Source organism: Trichomycterus rosablanca, unplaced genomic scaffold (assembly GCF_030014385.1).
Source record: "Trichomycterus rosablanca isolate fTriRos1 unplaced genomic scaffold, fTriRos1.hap1 scaffold_229, whole genome shotgun sequence".
NCBI lineage: Eukaryota > Metazoa > Chordata > Actinopteri > Siluriformes > Trichomycteridae > Trichomycterus > Trichomycterus rosablanca.
The window spans coordinates 2,122-8,690 of record NW_026947057.1 but is presented as its reverse complement, the minus strand read 5'-3'; the positions used below and the strand labels follow the sequence as shown (position 1 = coordinate 8,690).

At 35.3% G+C, this 6,569-nt stretch overlaps 1 non-coding gene across 1 annotated transcript; it reads right to left on the bottom strand.

Moving 5' to 3' along the window:
- Positions 1-4,920: 4,920 nt before the first annotated feature.
- trnal-aag (transfer RNA leucine (anticodon AAG)) lies at positions 4,921-5,002 on the bottom strand. Its single transcript has one exon. It is a non-coding gene; the product is annotated as a tRNA-Leu (tRNA).
- Between the last annotated feature and the right edge of the window lie 1,567 nt (positions 5,003-6,569).

Sequence of the window (6,569 nt, the reverse complement as noted above, 5' to 3'; positions counted from 1 at the left end):
CTTCTCCAAATACCATTTTAAATCAAAGCACAAGCAAAACGACTCAAACTTTAGCAAACGAGTCCTTACAAGTGATTCTTTAGAATCAGTTTGAGTAATTTCTCCTTTTTTATTTATTTATTTATTAGGATTTTAACGTCATGTTTTACACACTTTGGTTCCATTAATGACAGAAACGGTAGTTACCGTGCCGCCCCCTTTTTTATATATACAGCGGTACCTTGTAACTCACCATTTCCCTTAAACTCAACATGTTCAGTTTGTTTTAAAAAAAATTATTTATTTAATTTTAAATGAACAATAAACAGCCGCTTTGTTCAGCAGTAAAACCTCATCAGCGTGTGAATCTGAGCTGAATCTGCATTAGTGTGAAATAAGCATCAGATCCAGTGTTACAGCTCCACATGTATCTGTGTTTATCTGGATTTTCCTTCCTGTTTCACTTTTAAACTTGTGTTACAGCTCGAGCTTCTGAGAAATGGTGAGAATCAGAGTCTAAAACGCTTCTGGTTCAAAATAAAGCTTAACGTGGTTTAATGTAGTAAAAGAAGGAGACAGGAGCGTCAAGTTTTGTGCACCGCCGTCACACTTCATAGGAAATAACGGCACAGTGGCGCAAAAGCGGTTTTGTCACTTCTCATGTGAATGCGCCGGTGCTGAAGGGAATACGGTATTCCAACATCAAGCATCTCCAGCATAAAGTAGCATCATAAAACTACGTGTATATATATATATATATATATATATATATATATATATATATATAAATATATATATATATATATATATATATATATATATATATATATATATATATATATATATATATATATAAATATATATATATATATATAAATATATATATATATATATATAAACTTATGGGTGGATCTTAAAGCCTCACAAAACACAGCTTTATGAATTTAGAGGCAGGACAAAGACAGCACTTACCAGAACAATGCCTTTTAGTGCGTGTGCGTTGCGAAAAGAATGAGGAACCTAAGAAAATATATTTTAATCAATAAGGTAAACTCAGTACATGCCCTCAGTTAATTAAAAGACCACAAACAAATAAAGATGCAACAGACTTATTTTCTGTAATAGCTTACAATGTTGGACATAACGGCAATATTTAAACAAAACTTAGACTCAACTTATATTATAGGCTAATTGTGTAATATTTTTGTAAGCAAAATCCTCAAAACGATGCATAAAGTACAGAGCCACAATATTACCATACAGCCGTTTATAAAATATGGGATTTTTTCCCGTTATAATGCTGATTGACGGTTTAGCTGCGAGTAGGCCTACACTGAAGCACTGTTCTCATCTAAGAAACGTTCATATTTAACCAGCGAATGTTAATGTTGGTTATACTAGTGGGAATGTTGCCTACTCGAACACGAACATAAATTAATTTGACTTACTTTTTCGATTAGTGTTGATGACAACGTGTCGCCACCTAATCATTCACAGTTCTGGCGGTAAACGACTTGTTATTTGACGAAAGTTAAAATTCAGTTAATTTGTGCAATACCGCCACTTTCTGCTCCGGAGTGCAGAATGACACTGACCGGCGTCTTCAAACATATTTAGTTCCGGTTGTGTCCAAACGCAATTAAATTGATTTCACTTTTCAATGTAATTATTTAAACCATCGTGAAATAAATGTCTACATTTAGTATTCACCATAATATGTAGTCTACGTGATTAAATCATGTTCACCAAACGGAATATTATCTAATTGTTGCATGTACGTGTTTTATTATTTTAAATTTAAAAACCTTCTCTTTTTCAGTTATAACTGGAGCTACGGTTTAAATTTAAATTACACAATGTTACAACAGGACTTAAGACGCGACTGAAATGGTTTAAAATGAAGTTTTATATCGAATACTAAGTCCAAACTAAAAACGTAATGCTGTTATTCATTTAAAATTACCAGAATCACTTACCAAACAGACCGACATCACATGAAACTAAATTTTGAAAATATAATATATTTTAAGAATACACATGAAAATATTTTGAATAAAACAGCTATTACAGCTCAAAATGTAACAAAATGATCAAACTAAATACTCACCGGATTGATTTCTGAAGAGGAAAAATGGCGCTGCTGAAGTGGAAAAAGTTCAGACAGCCTCGAATGTCCCGGATGAAGAAAGTGGACGCACGTTGAGATAACTCAGAAATATTGCATTGACCGAAAATGAATTTATTAAGTAAATCGGTGATTCATCATTTTTTACTGCTGCTATGTGCCTTTTTACTGCCTTAGTTTATTTCTATTTTTACAGTTTTCTCAGTCGCTTTGGTGCATTTCTCACATCACTATTAACATTTGCACAACAGTAAGTGCATTTCTCAAAACAATTAGTACAAACTGCAAAACCTAGTTGATAACCTGCAAAACCTGCATTTGAAATCTACAGTTAAGTTACACATTACTGTATTTAGTGAAGTAAATGAGTACAATACGTATGTTTCACATTTTTACTGCATATGCTCTTTGCAATTCTAATTTCTTCACAGCATTGTGCTAAAGCAAAGTACAAACTTATTTACAACAAACATAAGAAACACTTTTTGGGTAGAGCTGTGCACAACTGTAAACAATATTGCAGTACATATTGGAACTGAATTGGAACATACAACATACTGATTTTGACAACTAGTTCAACATTTTTGTATGTAATGATTCAAGCAATGAAATGAGGACTTTTAGTTTCATGAGGAATGACTATTCAGCATTCATAAGTATAGTTCATTTTGACTGACATGACATAGAAAATGATAATGTTATAAAACAGCAGAGAATTGTATGAAAGCAATTGATGCATGTCCAAAAAGTTCTTAAAACTTTAAAAAAAAAGTTCTGGAAAGTTCTTAAAACCACACGTTTATTTCTGTATCTAGATGTGTATATGTTTATTTTGTAAATACATGTGTATATATATGTCTGTGTGTACATACATGTACCGTCAAGGAGATGCTCAAAAAATTTCGTTGTGCACTGTGCAATGACAATAAAGGCATTCTATTCTATTCTATTCTATTCTATTCTATTCAAAAGCATTTGCAGTTTGTTGGAAGGAATGAGAAACTGCTACTATGATGTGCACAAATGTAAACTCACACACTGCTGTATGTGCTTGCATGACTGTAGGACGAGTTCTCAGTGCATTACCGTAATATCCATAAAATGTGTCCTTGCGATTTCAGTGCAGAAAAGTTTGTGTAGAGACTGCAGCAGCGGATACTGTGTTTGTTTAGAAATTGTGGTCATACTTTTTTCAACAAGGTAAGTTTATTAAAATAAACGTTTTTTTGTATATTAGCTTCTGGATATTTTCGGATGCTACGGACAAAACTGTGTTGTACTGCTATGATGATACGACTATGTTCCAAACCCTTTTAGACTCTTCCACCACCGTTAGCGCTTCTCTCAGTTAGTTCAGCTCATTAAATATATTATCCACAGTATCGCTTACTTTTACAAACCCAATTTCAAGGTTTAGACAGAAGGGAAAATGTCAATGTAAATAAACAGCAGTTTGTAAAAGATGTTATTTATATTCTAGCATACAAACATACATCGCTCCAAAATATGAATGAACGCTTCAGCCAGGGTTGCCAGATTGCGCATTTAAAAGCCTCCCAAAATGCATGGAAAACCGCCCAACATACTCACGAAAAACAGCCGATAATCAGCGCCTAAACAATATTAAACCAGTTAAACATGATCTACTACTGCTGATATCTCACAAATCAGTGATTATAAATTATTAATGGCATTTGAAATAATAAAAAAATAAGACTAAGAAGTCTTAAGGGTTTTTTGTGTTCTTGCTAGAACTGTTTCTACTTGAAGAACTCTTTAGTGTAATTCAAGGTTCTTTGCTAACTGAATTAGATTTTTAGGGATTTTTTTCTCTTGCCACATATAAATGCACATAACATTTAAGGACTGGAAAACAATCGTGCAATTGATACAGGGAAAAGGGAAAAAGGTGAAAGAAAGGAATCTGTTTGTAATCTACCTTCAAAATTCTCCTCCAGAGATGTTTTTTTTGTGTGTGTAAGCAGCGACATACTTCACCTAAAACTTTATATAATCACCTTCAAGAGAGCCGAAACAGAAATAAAAACATTTTATATTAATTGAAGTTCTACAGGACAACATATGTTAAAGTTTGTAATTTAAGTCACATGCTTGTGGGGATTAAAGCAGGTTGCAGAGCCCGGATAGCTCCGTCGGTAGAGCATCAGACTTTTAATCTGAGTATCCAGGGTTCAAGTCCCTGTTCGGGTGAGTTGCGTCTTACTGCATTAGGTAAGCGGTAATTTCCAGCATTTAACCAGCCACAGCGAAGAACTGTTGGAGTAGCGACTAATCTTAACCCATCAGATACACAACCGTTCTTTTGTTACAGTAAGCTTGCAAGCAGAGCAACAAGACGGTCAGTATTTAAGGGCTTCCTTTCTTACAACATTTCTTCTGCTAAACCATCGTGCTGTATGCTTAATTTAAGACTCCGTGGTGCATCGGTGTGTTTGAGCTTGTTTAAAAGCTCATTGGCTTTAGAACGTATGCTGTTTTCACAGTGTCTGCATTCCATTTTAGGTATAAACACAGTTATTGGGTGAGTAAAAGTTTTTTTTTTTATTATGCTTTCTATTATATCATAGTTGCATGTAGTCGGAGTGATGCTAGAGATAACAGCAACGATACAAAGGTACACCAAGTTAAGGTTTGTGTGCACAGTGCGGTCGAACTGTTTCATGTTACATAAAAAAAAAAGTTAAGAAAGGTTGTGGGTCGAAAAGGGCCAATCGCGTGTGCCACACTTGGGATTGTGATTGAGTATACGTTGCATTGGGTGGGTAAACATGGAGCCTGCGTTGAAAAGCATGAGTTGGCAGCGGTGGGATTCGAACCCACGCCCCCGAAGAGACTGGAGCCTTAATCCAGCGCCTTAGACCGCTCGGCCATGCTACCACTGGTTAAGGAGTAGATTGAAACAAGCAACTATGTATGCAATTTCTACCTGCATTTTCCAATAGAAGTCAAATCGCCACACTTGTGATGGAGCACAATCTACACCAAACTGGTAAACATCATGAGTTGGTGATGAACTTTCTTCTTCAGACTGGTTTTTAAATGAAAGTCAAAGAGACGGTAGGAGCCCAGATATCTCAATCGGTAGAGCATCAGACTTTTAATCTGAGGGTCCAGGGTTCAAGTCCCTGTTCGGGCGAGTTGCTTCTTACTGCATTAGGTAAGCGGTAATGTCCCATACTACATGCTTAGTTTAGAATGATGAAGAATTTGTACTTTGTGAGATATTTCTATGTAAAATTGCATGTACTTGATAAGCTTGAAATAATTGCGCACTGCATGTGACAATGTCTATTGTAAAAAGCGCTATATAAATAAAGTTGACTTGACATGTGTAACATGTTCTCCACACCAACTAGTTGTTTTAAACAGACTGTGGCAGCAGTGTTTTGGTGTTCTTGCTGGAACTGTTCTACAGGACAACTTATGTTAAAGTTTGTAATTCAAGTCACATCCTTGTGAGGGTTAAAGCTATTTGCAGAGCCCGGGTAGCTCAGTCGGTAGAGCATCAGACTTTTAATCTGAGGGTCCAGGGTTCAAGTTCCTGTTTGGGCGAGTTGTTTATTACTGCATTAGGTGAGCGGTAATGTCCCGTACAACATGGTTTAATTAGAAAGTTGAAGTATTTGTACTTTGTGAGATATTATTAAGTGAAATAGCATGTACTTGATAAGCTTGAAATAATAGCACACTGTATGTGTAACATGTTCTCCACACCAACTAGTTGTTTCAAACAGACTGTAGTAAATAGAGGACCGTTTAAATCTATATTTATGTGCAAAATTAATGTTTTCTTGTATAATAAAATCATTATGCTTATTTAGCTTTAATTAGCTTTAATTATTAAACAGTTAATAAGATAGTGATGGTGAAACTAATAACCTGTTATTACCATCACTAAGTGTTTTTACCATCACAACAAGTTATGTGTTGGTAATGACATGTTGAGGTAATGACAGTTTTTACTTAGGGAAAAAATGAGGGGCGATGTACCAGCATGCACTGTGAGATCGACTGGTAGATCGTGATCGACGTATTGGGCACCCCTAATGTAAAACAACTGTACTTTTGGTAACCCCTTTTGGAGTCTTTCCAAGAAATTGCTCCTGATAACTTTTATTGTTTATGGAAACACAACATTTCCATCACAGATCTGCTTCAAACTTAGGGAGATCTGCTGTCAGAACTCGGACACAGTCTCTATGTTCAAGTCTAGATTGAAAACATGTTTATTTACTCAGGCTGTTGATTGGTCTTTTCTAAACTAAACAAGCAAACCTAGTTATGCTGTAATAGTTAGGGGTGCTGGAGTCTAATCCTGTAAAACTCTCTGATATTTTATTCTTAATGATTTCACATTGTAACAACATCATCTGTTGTTTTAACCCGAGGAGGCTCTGACGGAAACCTGTTCTTCCTCTTGAGGTTAAAGACTGCAAGTCGAGAC